Raw genomic sequence first — 15,180 nt, 5'->3', positions numbered from 1 at the left:
CAGATGAGCCTGGTTAGTAAGTTCACTTGCTTATTAAAACTGTCACCTACCAACCTGGAGAGGTCTGCTTCGTTTCTGGGTCTCTCCTTGCCCTCTGCGCACAGGCACCAGTGTACAAAGCAACAGCCATCCCAGGGCGTGGCCAGGACAAGGGTCTGTGCATACTGCAGAGAGAGCTCTGGATTATGGGATATCGGGGGACATGGCATCAAAATGTCCCAAAGCTCTCTGTACAGACTACATTTTTACAAAGGGAAGGGAATCAACATGTACTGAGAGCCAACCTCTCATTTCATCTATGAGGTTATTCTGCCCGTTTTACAGACAAGGAAACAGGTTTCAGGAGGTTGAGTAAATTGCCCATGAGCCCAATGCAAGTGTGGGAATGCATTTCTGGTAAGAGTCCAGGGTCACTGAATCACACTGCTGTCCGTGCGCTTCATGAGGCCCTGAGGACTGTGGTCCAGGCTTCAGGTGCTGGTGTCAGACGGCTGGATCCACCACACGCTAGCTCTGTTATGTGAAGCATACTATGTACCTTGTCTAAACCTTGGTTTGCTCATCTGTAAAATGGGGATAGTATGAAAGCACCCACCTCATACAGATGACGGGAGAATCTGATGAGTTAAAATGTGTGAAGCACTAGTGAGAGTCTAAGAAAAGCTCAGTAACTTATAGCTGCCATTGCAAACACCCTCATTATTATTACTGTTGTTGTCAAGAGGCAAGGTAGGTGACATGGAGCCACCCGCTGTGGACTTGTGATCTTTCTCTGGCCTGCATGCCCCCACCCCATCCCCATGCAAAGTGGCAGGTATGCAGTCATGACCCAGGGCTTAAATGTGAAGACAGATGAGCAATGCAGATGTAATATGCACACACTGGGGTCCAGCTAGGGCCCTTGGAGAAGGAGAGGACTCTCCCAGCTGGGCTTCAGGGCCTTTCCCACAAGATGGGTGGGGAAACTCTGATCGGGTCACTTACCCCCTATTAAGCATCTCTGGTGTATCAAGCTCTCCACTAGCCTGTGACAATACAATGCTCAAAAAGACATATCCCCTTGACTCTGAAGCAGCTTCTGCAGATATATTTTGCTGAATCTGTTTCCTCTTTGGGGAAACAGAGAGATCAGATGACTCCCAGGGTCCCTTGCAGACCTATCCCCTGAGTAGGTCTGTGAATAATCACTCTTCCAGCTTCTGTCCCAGAGAAGAGCTTTTGGTCTTCCTACAGCTGGAAACCTAGTGATTTCTGCTCCTTCATCAGGTTAAGTGTATTTTTCTATGAGATTTGAGGAGTGAGGATCATCCCCCAACAAGGCCCATTGTCCTTGAACTTCCTTACCCCATTCATCCACCAGCACCCCCTACAAGAGGGTGTAGGGGTACCTTCTTTCTTGAACAAATGACTCCTACATCCACATATCTCTACAACGTCTGCCAACCAAACTCCAAAAGCAAATTGCCAACCACGTCTAAGGCAGCTGTTGATTTTACTGACCATAGAAAAGCGTGTTCTCTGAGTCAGATCACAGCAATAAGCATGAGGAAGGACTCAAAGAGGAATCAAGCTGTGCTCTTTCACCCACAGAGCTTAAGGTGGATGAATAGGACTGTTGTGCACACATTTGACACAAGGGAAGAGATCTGTGATGGAGCCAGGTATGTGCTGGGGACCTAGAATGGACCTAGTGTGAAGCTTCCCATCCCAGTACTGAGGCTGACACTAAATCTTTCCAGGGCTCTCTCCAGATATGGCCAACTTTACTCAAGACAGACACTGTGTTCCAGTAACTATGCCAAGGGTTTGCCTGGATTGTGTCAGTTAGTGAGAGTTTCTCAACTTTGACACTGTTAACCTTTGGGGCTGGATAATTCTATGCTGTGCAAGTGCTGTCCTGTGCACTGTAGGGTAATTAGCCTCATCCCTGACCTCTACCTTCCAGATGCCAGCAGCATCCCATCCCCCCAATTATGACAACCAAAAATGTCTCCTGACTCCTAGAGGCAGAATCACTCCCTGTTAAGAACCACTGAGAACTGAGTGAATTTTTTTTTTTAAGTTTATTTATTTATTTTGAGAGAGAGAGAGTGTACACACAAGGTGGGGAGCGGCAGAGAGAGAAGGAGAGAGAGAATTCCAAGCACTCTCCACGCTTTCAGTGTGGAGCCCTACACAGGGCTCGATCTCACAAACCATGAGATTATGACCTGAGCTGAAATCAAGAGTCAGACACTTAACTGACTGAGTTTCTCAGGTGCCCCATTTAGTGAAACTTAATATAGACCAGGGAGGCAGGTGTTATTACCATCTTCACTTTATAGCTGTTCTCTCTCTAAACAAAGGCACAGCAAAGTTAAATCGTGTGTCCAAAGTCACACTGCTAGGAAGAGCTGGGAGCCAACCAGTCTTCTTCCACAGAGCACACTTTTACTGTCTTGACTGCATTACCTCTCGCTGTGTGCATGGCGCTGAGGACTGGGTAATGTGCAATAACCCCGCACAAAGATGGACCATTAGCCATGGTGTCCCCTTCTGTCGGTACTGCATTTCACAACCTTTCTTTCTATGAGCCACACAACAACCCTTTATTGTAAGTGTCTCTCCCATTTCTAAATGAGCACGCTGAGACCGGGATTAATAGAAATGGATTGCCCCAGGTCACAGAGCGGGCAAGCCACAAGGATCCAGAATTTGAAGCCCCCGTCTTATAATTCCCTGACCTCCACTACTCAGAGAGTGGAATAAACACCGATTATACTATGGGAGACAGGCAAGAGACTTAATAAAAAATAAATGCAAATTCTGGGTGATGGATCTATTTAGGGGATAAGTTATTATGCGATGGTATAAAAATAGATCAAGGGAGAGCACATGAAATTACAAGCCTGACTGTGTGAAAGATGGAAAAGGTGCATGGAGTGTGTTGGGTACATTTAATTAACTTTGCTGGGAAAACATTCCGAGGCTGCCACCTGAAACCAAAACATTCACCGTCTTCACTCAAAGTAACAATACTGGCAGTCCTATAAGGAGTTATAATCCAGTAGAGCTTGAAGTCGTTGATTAAAACAGTGCCAACGCCTAAGCCCTTTGAAGGGCAATCCTACTTCTAAAGGAACCACGTACTGTTTATACATCAATGCATTCTGTGAGCTGCATACCGCTGGCATTGAAATGTCCCACTAAGTTCTCTGTGCACATCTATACCTCTATTTGTCCTGTGGGATTTTTCTGGCCATTTTACAGACAAGGAGACTGAGGCTTCAGGAAGGTAAGTAAGTTGCCCATGAGCCCACCGCAGGTGTACGGATGCATTTCTGGTAAGAATCCAGGGTCACTGAATCACACTGCTGTCCGTGCGCCTCATGAGGCTGTGAGGACTGTGGTCCAGGCTTCAGGTGCTGGTGTTAGACAGCTGGATCCACCACACGCTAGCTCTGTTACGTGAAGCATGCTATGTACCTTGTCTAAACCTTGGTTTGCTCATCTGCAAAATGGGAATAGTGAAAGCACCCACCTCATAGGGCCGAAGGGAGAATTTGATGGTTAAATTGTGTGAAGCACTAATGAGTATCTAAGAAAAGCACAATAACTATAGCTGTCATTATGAACGCCCTTATTATTATTACTACTGTTGTCAAGAGAGGGGCTAGGTGACATGGAGCCACCACTTGTGATCTTTCTCTGGTACCCATGCTCCCACCCCAACTCCATGCAAAGTGGCAGGTGTGCAGTCACGACCCGGGGCTTAAACGTGAAGGCAGATGAACAATGCAGGTATAATATCCATATGCTGGGATCCAGCTAGGGCAGTGGACAAGAAGAAGACCCCCCCAGCTGGGCTTCAGGGCCTGTCCCACAAGATGGACGGGGAAACTCTGATCGGGTCACTTACTCGGATGATGTACTGCCCGCAGGTCCTCCCTGCCCTGAAGCTGCTATGGTTCTAAGCCCCTCCCCTCCTTTGCTGGAACACCACAGCACAAGGACCCATACTTTAAACCTGGGTCTACTTAAACCTGAAAAGAGCCTCATAAAAGAACCATATTTCCTTTCTGAAGAAAGTGATCAGGCACTCACTGGGCTTCAGCTGTTTTCACATCCGTTTTCACCTTGACATACAACAGCCTTACAGGCATTGTGATGTTCTTCTCACAGATGAGGCACTGGAGGGACACGGAAGTGTGGAAGTGTATTCATTCGTTCATGGTTTTGATGGAATCGTAAGCATTAGGAAATGGTGCGTGGGTGTACACTGTCAGAATTTCTCCTAAGCCGTGTTAAATGTGGTTGGAGAAATAGAAAGGGTTTGAGGGGTCTGTTTGTCTGAAAAAGAAATGAGACAGACATGAAAAAGAATTACCAGCTTCCCTCTCTCTGAGTAAAACCTAAAGTCCTTTCACTGTCCTGCACCCGTCACAGGGTAACCACCCTGATATGTCTTCTACTACGTATTTCTCTCTGTGATGTCTGCTGCCCCCACCCCCCCACCCCACCAGCTGAAACATGACCTCCTGGAAGATGAGGGTTTGGGCTGCCTTAATCACTCCATTTCCTAGCATCAGAACTGTCTCCTAACACATGGTTGAGACTCAATCAGTACTTGTTGAAATAATGAATGAACTTAAAAAAAACAAAAAAACCTCCCTTGTGTTTCTTGATTTTCCCAAAGTATCTCTGGTCTGATAGTCTTCTATGTAAAACAAACAGAGATAGCCAACCAGAGACGGAAGAATGTCTTTTAAAAGTAACAGAGTCAAGCCTAAGGCATCTGAATGCCTTGTTATATTATTTTTCCCCTCACTCTTTTTTTTTATTTTTAAACATTTATTCATTTTTGAGAGAGAGAGATAGAGTGTGAGTGGGGGAGGGGCAGAGAGAGAGGGTCACACAGAATCCGAAGCAGCCTCCAGGCTCTGAGCTAGCTGTCAGCACAGAGCCCGACATGGGGCTCGAACCCACGAGCGGTGAGATCATGACCTGAGCCCAAGTCGGACGCTTAACCGACTGAGCCACCCAGGTGTCCCGTATTTTTCCCCTCATTCTCAGACAGAATTGTCTCACTACCCATAAGCTTTTTGAAGATACAGAATATGCCCTGGTGAGCACTGTATCCTGAAAGGCTAGCAGAGAGCTTAACACATCAGAAAGGCTCGAAAAACTAGTTAGGAAAAAAAAGTATGGCCTCAAAAATATATGTCCACCCTTTATTCAAATATTCACTGGTTTACTCCCTTGTACCAAGCTCTTGGGTATAATCCACACAAGGCCATCCTGGCCACCACCCCTCACCCCCAGGGTTCAGTCTAGCTAGTACTTCCGCACAAATGGGCTTACAGCAGTCACATATTCTCTGGTAGTGCAGGCTGGACACAGTTCCTTCAAAACAAAACAAAACAAAACAAAAAACAAACAAAGAAAAAAAAGAAACTGTAACAATTTCGTATCTTGAGTTTCTTGCCCAAACAGGTCAGAAACTGAGTACAATTATATCGAAGCTTTTACCGCAAACCAGTTTGCTTCTAGAGTTACACTTGCACTCCAGGAGCTTGAGTTATGCTCCGGAGAGGTCATTAGTTATTGTAAACATGTTCTTGAGGGCAGTGGTGTCCTTTCCAGCACTGGTGCCTCCAGTCAAGTGTGATAGCAGGAAATGGGGGTCAAATTAACGAACCTCGTGCCCTTAGGTTTCTTTCTGTTGAATAATCGACAAGTGCCCATTTTATCAAAAGGGTCTTTTCCCCTCCCCTTTTCCCACACCCCTGCCTAATTTTTTGTCTGGTTCTCGACCCATAATCCTTTGACTGACTTTCCATGCTTTATTCCCTTCTCCCTTCACATCCCCCACAGGAGCTGCTGACGACAGCTTTGCTGGGGTTTTCGCAGTACCTTCCTCATACTAGATCCTGACTCTCAGGAGAAAACCAGCATTTCTCACTCTGCAACCCATCTGGCCAATGACGCGCATGGGACTGTGAGTCAGCTCTGGGTTCAAACGCGGTTTCTTCCGTTGGCTACCATATGTGGACTCTTAGACGGCTCATCTATGAAGTAAGGATGACAATATTTACCAGATAGTGAGGAATAAATTGGGGAAATGTCTGAAGTTCCTTTCAGAGCGTGGGTTTCAATGAATGTTTATTCCATTCTCCATCCATCGGTCCATTTTCTTCATTCAACAAACACGTACTGAAAGTTTAGTAACTGGTATGACCTATTTCACCACTGCGGGGGGTACAATTACAGTCCCATGGTGTTTTGGGGAAAGGAGTCACTCAAGCCACTTTTCCTAACCAGCATGAAGCCCAGAATCTTCTTCCCTCTTCATGTTATTTTATTTTCCCCATCTTCATTCCCTCTGTTTAACCATGAACACCAGGGCACCAGTCAGTTGAGGATCAGTGCAGATTCCTCAGACTACAAGTGCAATTGCTCCTCATCACCACAAGAGGTCACTGCTGAGGAGTGGTCCAGAGACACTTACTCAACATGCTGAGGAGATGCCCAAAGGTGCTGGCCTAGAACATGGCACAGACTGCAAAGGGGAGCTGTGCCTAGGCCAAGGTGATAATTCTCCTCGTTCACAAATACACATGCTCAGCCATTGTCCCTAGGTCTGTACCCTGTGTCAGAAGAATCAAGCTTCTAGTCTGGTTCACACGCTGAGCCTCAACAGCTCTCCCTGACCAGTCCACCAGCTCTCAAACCTGTAAGCTTGGTGAAGGCTACCACTCTCCAGCCTGCTGATATCCCTCATCACATACTCTAGGGTCAGGGTTACCTTCTGGGCCCCATTTCACCCTGTGGACCTGAAGGAGCCCTTCAAAGTCAGTCCACACCTTCCCAGACCCCTGCAAAATGAGATCGACAGCTTCTGCTCAAGTTCCAGTAAGTTCTCCAACAATATACAGAGAGTCCACTTACCACTTTCCCTCAGCAACACGGGTGCCTGTCAGGTCTGCTCCATGCTTTCTGCTTGGTGCTCCTTCACAGAGAAGAGCTACAAGGTTTTTCCTTAAACAATTATAGCCGTGTATGGCCAGGTGCCAGTCTTAGTTTTTAAAAATATAAAACAAAATAAAGCACAGGACTGAGGAGGTTTTCACTCCAGGGAAGATGTCCATGAACTCCTAGACCATTCCAGACATAATGGAAATTCTTGACGCAATTAACCAAAGCCCACCACATCAGGAATGCTTTAAGAGAGACAGACAGATCCTAGGTGCCCAGAAAAAAGCAAGAAAATGGGCACAGAGGCATATGCAGGGAGCAGCCACCTTGAGCAGCCCCAGAAGATTTTAGACACCTCCACTGTCCCACCCCCGGCCCCCACCGTCCCCCAAAAGACAGCCCTTCATGGAGTCTCGGGGCAGGGAGGCGGGATGTGAGGCTCATGTGAGCTAGCCAGGCTGTGGATAGACCCAGAAGAAGGGCCAATTTCTAAATAAGTGTCCCCTTCCTCTCTCATACACCCTGTGAGTAAATGTAGAATTCAGGAATAGGAGACTGGGGCCAAGAACAAACACCCACCCACCTTCTAGTTAATTCCCTTAGAAACACAAGCCCTGAGGCACTTTCAGCCTTAAACTGTATTATGCACCTGCCTCCTTCCCAGGGAAATCCAGTAAAGTATGGTAAGGACCTGTACACTGATGTGTACACTCTGCATGTGGAAGAATGTGAGGGGGAGGGGTCAGTGCACTTTAAATAAATAAAGCAGATGAGGCTTAGCAACTGTTGAAACATGAAGAAATGGCTTCCTGCAGTTTAAAGTCGTGACTTGGCTCATAATTTAACCTTGAATATAGTTTTCAAAAATCATTAAGTCCTCAAAGCCTTCATGTCTAGCAGTGATTAGCCATGATGCACGAAGCAGGAAGTTAATATATTTATGCCTAAGGAGGCATATAATGCATGAAAACTCTATTCATTCTGCATTCATTTGCTGGCTATTTACTGACAGCTTGCTCAGTGGCAGGCAGTGTGCCAAGCCCCAGGAGATGCGGGAAATGTGACAGTGAACAAACATGGCCACCTTCCCCGCAAGGAGCTTACAGTCTAATCGCAACAGGGGGCATGGAAGCTGCACTTCAGGAATACCTACCAGAGGCCGGAAATCGTGCCAGCAGCCTCTCCACCCAGTAATCCTAACACCAACCACACCATCTTTTTTTCTATTTTATGTATCAGTCAACTGAGGCTCAGGGAGATTAGCTATTTTACCCGAAGTGGTGAACATCAGAAGATGCAGCATTCAACCCACAGTCTGTCTAATTCCACAGTCTGTGTAATTCTTAACTCATTCTTTCTCCAAGAGCCAAACCCTCCCTTCTGTACCAAGTTCTGTTTTCTGAGTCGGCCCCATCTGTGGAATGAAGTGCTGAATGCTGATGCTGGCTGTGCCTAGGCAGCCCAGGGTATCCCTCCATACAAAGTGCGAGTAGCTGTCTTTCATTTAAAGTTATATTAAGGCAGGGGCGCCTGGGTGGCTTAGTCGGTTAAGCGTCCGACTTTCGCTTGGGTCATGATCTCGCGGTTCGTGGGTTCGAGCCCCGCGTCGGGCTCTGTGCTGACTGCCAGCTCAGAGCCTGGAGCCTGTTTCAGAGTCTGTGATTCCCTCTCTCTCTGACCCTCCCCTGCTCATGCTGTCTCTATCTCTCTCCTAGAAATAAATAAAACATTTAAAAAAAAAAGTTATATTAAGGCAATCAAAGGGAGGGGATGAGGGGTCAGAATGCTCCCTGACAAGAATAACAAGCATGCAAACAACAGCAAAAGTTGTTGCGGTATTCACTGTGAGTGACATTTGAATCCTCACAACAACCCTACCAGGAGATACAGCATCATCCTCATTTTACAGATGAGGAAACTGAGGCACAGAAAAGAAGCTTGCTGAAAGTTACACAGCTAATCAATAGAGGAGCTGGGATTGGACTCCAGCATCCAAGCTATTAGAATGACAGATGGTATTTCTAAGGACAATGGGATAAACAGAGAGACAATGATCTGAGGACATCCATGCAGGGACCCCAAGTGCTCAGTGTCTGGTAGAGCCCTCAGCCCGCTACTCTGGCAATGTAAAGACAGTCTAACCCCTGTGGAAATGAGCTGCTGAGACTGACTCCAGCCCTTCCACCTGGGAGGCAAGTAGGTCATCCCTGTAGATACTTTTCTTTTATGGGACCTCTGGCTGCCCTTGGAGATCCGGGCACCCTGACCCCAGTTACCTAGCCCAAGGCAGAACAGTAAGCACTTCCCAGTACTGGGCTCTCAAAACTTGTTTTCTGAATGTACAATTACTGATAGGACCCTGGTGGGGCTACACCCATATTGTCTTTCGGTACCTGGTGGTTTGTTTGGTTGGTTGGTTGGTTGGTTGGTTGGTTGTTTTGAGAGAGAGAGAGAGTGCGTGCGTGTGTGTGTGTGTGTGTGTGTGTGTGTGTGCCTACACAAGCATGGTGGTGAGGAGGGGTAGTGGGAAAAAGAGAGAGAATCTTAAGTAGGCTCTATGCTGGGCATGGAGCCTGACTCGGGGCTTGATCTCACAACCCTGAGATCATGACCTGAGCTGAAATCAAGAGTCCAACGTTCACCTGACTGAGCCACCCAGGTAGCCCTTTTGGCATCTTTTACCAGGGAGGCGGAAGTGGGTGGGAAAAAGCAAAACTTCAGTGTTCCACGGTTTTCCTGGTCTCCCCAGATAAGGGTAGTTTAACCTGATCTGGTTAGTCATAGATATGCTGGCACCAGTCTCCTGCCTGCCTCACTTCCTAGCCTGTGGCACCAGCCCGGTACATCCTCAATACGCTGGACCACTTCCCACACAGATGCTAAAACCATTTACAAAGTAACCATATTTCACATCAAACTCCCGGTACTTGTGAAACAGGAAAGGAGCACCATTAATAGTGATGCAGGGACAGTGGGCCTCAAATGGGACTGTCCTGGCCACACCTGGACCTCAGTTTGTCCTTCGTATATAGGACAATCCACATGACAGACACTACTGTAAGTGCCACACATGTATGAGCTCACTGAGTCCTCTCAACAGACCTGAGAAGGGGGAACTATTGTCATCTCCATTTTACTGGTGAAGAAATTGAAGCTCAAGGTCACATGGCTGGAAAGTCTGCATTGTTCTTCCCTCCATCCTCTCATTCCCTTTCCCTCCACATTTGCAAGTTCCCCTTGAGAGAACAGGATGCCTTTTCCTTGATTCTGGCACTAGGCAGGGTCTCTGCCAAGGGGAAGGAGTCAAAGGAAGAAGAAAGAAGAAAGATGGGCAGAGAGCAGGGGAGCCCTAAGGGCAGACGAGGCTCTCAGGCAGCTAAGCAGCACAGTGTTTCTAACACTGATCTCTAGCCCCTTGATGCATGCTCATGACTCTCAGGATTGGCATCTGGAGCCTTGTGGTCACAGAATGAATAATGATCCTGGCATTCCTGCACCTGCTCGTGGGGATAGCCCTGCCAGAGCCCGAGGTGAGGATCAAATGGGAAGACCTACACATCTCAGCCTCCGCGCCTACACACCCTACCCAGTTGTCTTCCCATACCCGCATAGCCCCCCAAGTAATGGATCAGCGAAACCCAAGAAGCTTCCCAGTTGCCATGGAAATGGCACAGATGCATCTAATAAAAAGTAAGAATGGAAGGAGCGGATTCTACAGCTTCCTTAGGCAACCTCTGAGTAAGTTCTCCAATTACCCTTTGCATCCAGAGTCAAAGATTTCTCTGGAAATAGGAAGAGCCCTGAGGTTTCAGTATGCTCCAACCAGCAGTGGATTACCACATTTTCACCCCAGCTCTGACCCAGGCCCACTATGCAGAGCTAGTCAGCCCTCTTCCAGCCTGATACCTTTTGAAGGATAGCCATTCCAAGATATGGGAAACAAGAAAAAGGGGTTCCCCAATAGTTATGCAAAATCACTTGCTGTCTGAAGCAAACTCATAATGGAGCAGCACTGGATGGAGCACGGAGGCAGAGCCCACAAGAGTGCCTGACCTGCTCATCTTTCCATAGATTTCTTTTTTTTTAATTTTTTAAAATGTTTTATTTATTTCTAGGAGAGAGAGAGAGAGAGACGGCGTGAGCAGGGGAGGGTCAGAGAGAGAGGGGAGTCACAGACTGAAACAGGCTCCAGGCTCTGAGCTGGCAGTCAGCACAGAGCCCGACGTGGGGCTCGAACCCACGAACCGCGAGATCATGACCTAAGCGAAAGTCGGACACTTAACCGACTAAGCCACCCAGGCGCCCCTCCATGGATTTCAAAAGCAGCTCAGTTGGGGACCAGCACAAGCAAGTCAAAATCCTCCCACCCATGGCAGGATGCTCTTCCTTACCAGGCAGACTCATCCCCTTTCTACTTGGATGTGTCAACCTTAGAGACTCTGAGGATTAGTTTACAAGGGGGTACAGGAACACCTAGGAGGAAGACTAGGAATCACAGAGAGAGAAGACATGTCAAAAAGAATAACCCTCAAGTGGGAGCAAAGATGGAGAGGAGTGGGGGACGGTCATGGGAATGGACATCAGCAGGCCTGGTGCTGCCTTGGGTCCCCCACGCTCTGTGTCCTAAAGCTGCTTGCTCCCTTTTTGGGACCTGGTTTCTATCCTCTATGGAGATGTCTAACATCTCTGAAATGTGAGATTTTAGGGACTGAGTGACAAGGCAAAAGGAGCTGAAGAATTGTCCTAAAGGCATACCCACAGAGAAGGAAGGCTCTGAAAGACATTATTGCAGGGACACATCTTCCCACGTTTTCCTAAAGACTAGAGCCTCCTCTAGCTCTATGTGTTAATCCCACACCCCCTTAGGAGATATTTAAACCCTCTGCCTGACCATCCAACTCTTAATTAGGTGCGTAATTGGGGAGCTGGAGGTAATGTATAAATAAGCATGGAGTCCCTGGTCTTCATTTTTGTTACGACTTCCAACTTCCCCCCATAGCTGAGTACTCACGCTATATTCTTTTGTTGTCCAATCTTTTCCTTTCCCACCTTATTTTCCACTCCAAAGGCTGGAGGATCAAGCGCTCAGGGTGTCTGGTAAAGCCCCAACTGAAAAGACTCACCGTCTCTACCCCTCAGCCCAATATAGACAAGAGTAAGGAATGAAGACATGCAGACATACAAATAATCCCTGTGGACGATCCAACTTTGAATTTAGCTTGAGCTTGGGGTTCAGTTCTGTCCCTTCATCTGGTTCTGTTCTAACTGCAAGAAGAGAGGCTCCTGGCATCTAAACATGGTAAGATACCTTCCGTTTACTTTGCTGCCACAGCTGTCAACACCAAAACTGAGTTGCTAGGCTCTTAACAACCCTTCGAGGTAATCCTAGGCTGCGAAGTTGCCTCCTCTGTCTACAACTCTTTTCCCCAAGTCTGAGGCTCACAACTGACCAGAACACACCTCCTTTCTTTCGTCTGTCCCCCAGGGTGCAGTTGAAAAGGTTTATTTGCATACTTCTCCATTTATGATCTGTCCAAAGCCCTTGACCCAGAGAAGACCAAGGTGGAGAGAGGAGAGGGGACTTGCTTAGGATCACACAATCAATATATCATGGCTATAAGCATTTTACATGCAAGTTTGACCCCTAAACCTATGATGTCTAGCACTCTGTTCCAGGATTGGAGGGTCCTGATTGGTTCGTAGGAACAGTCTGGTTGGGGGAGGGGGCATCAGTGGAGGTGGGAGGGTTGAGAATAAAAATATACCAGAGAAAGGAATGCTGCTTACTTTATCCTGCAATATTTTCTTGGGCCTTCTTTCCTTTCTTGGCTGAGAGCATGCATTATTTATCCCTCACACACAGAATTTTTGCAGTTGTAATAAAGGTCAGAAGAGGAGAAGAGAGTTATCTAAATCCACAGCAATATTCAGGTGCACTTAGGATGACATATCGAGTCTAATGGAATCCATTTGGGAACAAAATAAAGATGTGAGCTTTGCTGTTTCTTCTTTCCTTCTTCCTTTTTCTTTTCTTCCTTCCTTGTTTTCCTATAAGGAAAAAAATTATAATCAAGTCTGTGCCCCTCCTGGACCCAGCCAGCCCCCTTCCCTCTGCCGACCCCAGTGCTATCTGCATGCATAAATCAAGGAACCTGGAGAACTCTATGACCCCAATTCTCTCTGGTATAAGATTTCCCATCTCTGATTTTGTCACCCCCTTGAGTATCTTTGCTTTTCTCTTTTGAAATCCTCAGAGCTATTCATTTTAATTTAAACAATAAATATATGCTCTGTGCAATTTGGAGGCTCAACTTTGGGGATATCAAGGCATAAAAGCAGACAGATGGGATTTGCCATTACAGAAAAGATGGACCCCCCAGGCTGGTACTTACCAGTTCTGTGATGCACTTCTGTCAGCCACAGGGACATGTCATTATTGGTTACTGACCTCTCATCCTCCTTAAGTGACAATCGCTGACCTGATTTCCGGTCACGTTCAGCCGTTCAGCCAGCCACAGTGAGCCATCAAGCTGGTCCATCCACATCAGAGCCTGGGGACCTGCTGCTTTTACAAAGGATGTCTGAATATGTGGCTCATTAGGTTTTTCCCCCATTACATGAGGGAAACAAACCTGCGTACAGAGAGGGGGTTTAGAAGTGTTTATTCTACTCTCGTTGCTGGAGCTCTACCACAATACAACAAAAGAACAAAATATTATTTTAATCGCTGAAGCAAGGAAACTGCCAGGAACCTCCAAACAGCAAAATATTCATTAAATCCACCAAACGCAGTCAAGATGGAGATGAGGGAGCCTGGTGGGAGGCCACACGCCCCGCCTCAGGTCTGTGGGAAGATGACTGTTTCCCAGAGTGAGTGTCCTTGTCTGGAAGTGAGTGTCCATAGAAGCTCTGGGCAGAGCGGCAGCGTCTGGGGCCATCCACAAGCTCCAGGAAAGACAGACAGATGCTGCAGAGAATGAATTCCCACCTATGGAAATTAGAAATTGGACAAGATTTGGGAGCGATGATGGCAACGCACATTTCCAGATCTGCAACTGATGGAGAAACGGCAATAGAGCGTTAAATAAGAAATACGGTTGCTCTGAGAGAGGAAGACGAGAGGAAAAGGGAAGGAGAAGGTGATGACACAGGAAGTTTGGGCTCCTGGAGAGGGAATGAACATGACCTTCTTTGCGCCAGGCACAGTGCTACATTCTTTCAATATAGCTATTATTGGATTTCATCCTCAAAATAGTGCAAGAGAGAGATGATTTTCTCTGTTTTGCACATAATGAAATTGATAGTTATAGAGGCTTTTTACAAGGTCAAGTATAATAGACATTTTAGCTCCTGTGTCTTTGTGTCAAAGCCCAGGATCCTTCACTTAACATTAGCATTGCCACCACCTTTGTCTTCATCATCACCGATGTGCACTGAGCCTTTGGCTGTGTCACTGCTGTGAATGTGTACAAGGGGCACTGAATTATGACAACTCCATTTTGTAGTCAAGCAAACTGGGCCTCAGAAAAAGCTAACATTCTCTAGGTCACACAGCTGGTAGATGTCAGTGTCCACACCCGTTTGATTGCTTACTTTGTACTCTACTGATCTACTGCCTCCCACCACCTCTAGGTACACCCAGTGACCCCACTTACTAGTTCATACATCATCTTTCCTCTCTTGGGCTTGGCCTCCTTGTCTACCAAATGAGCAGTTTGTGCTAAATGATTTAAGATTTCTTGCCAATCTGATCTGACAAACGCATCTAATTTCAGAGCAGCAGTAGGGAAGGAATGTTTTAGTTTGGGTTTGTGTTTCTGAAATAACCTGTCTTCTCTTCTCTCTTCCCGGGAGAGCAGTGGTAACTATAAAAAAAGAACCTACAAATCCTATAAAATGAAATCACGTGGCAAAATGTGATTATTTGGAGAGAATAAAATAGCCCCACCGGCATTTTGCCTTGCTTTTCACCAGCTGCCAATCACAGGTACATCTTGGCATACTTTCACAAGGGCAGACCACTTCTACCCAATCATCCAACTGGACAACTTGGAGCTTAGCACAGTGACATCCCCTAATCTTCACCCAGATATCCAAATGCCCTCCCCCCACCTACATGCACCTGGTCAATCATCAAGTCATTGATTTCCCCTCCGGAATAACCTGCAATCACCATCAATGCCATTTCCTGCCTCTGATTACCTCCTCCCTAGACTACTGCACCAG

Source organism: Hyaena hyaena, unplaced genomic scaffold, assembly GCF_003009895.1.
Source record: "Hyaena hyaena isolate Hyena2069 unplaced genomic scaffold, ASM300989v1 scaffold_10, whole genome shotgun sequence".
In the NCBI taxonomy this organism is placed as follows: Eukaryota; Metazoa; Chordata; class Mammalia; order Carnivora; family Hyaenidae; genus Hyaena; species Hyaena hyaena.
The sequence above is the reverse complement of the archived record's forward strand: the minus strand, read 5'-3'. Positions refer to the sequence as shown.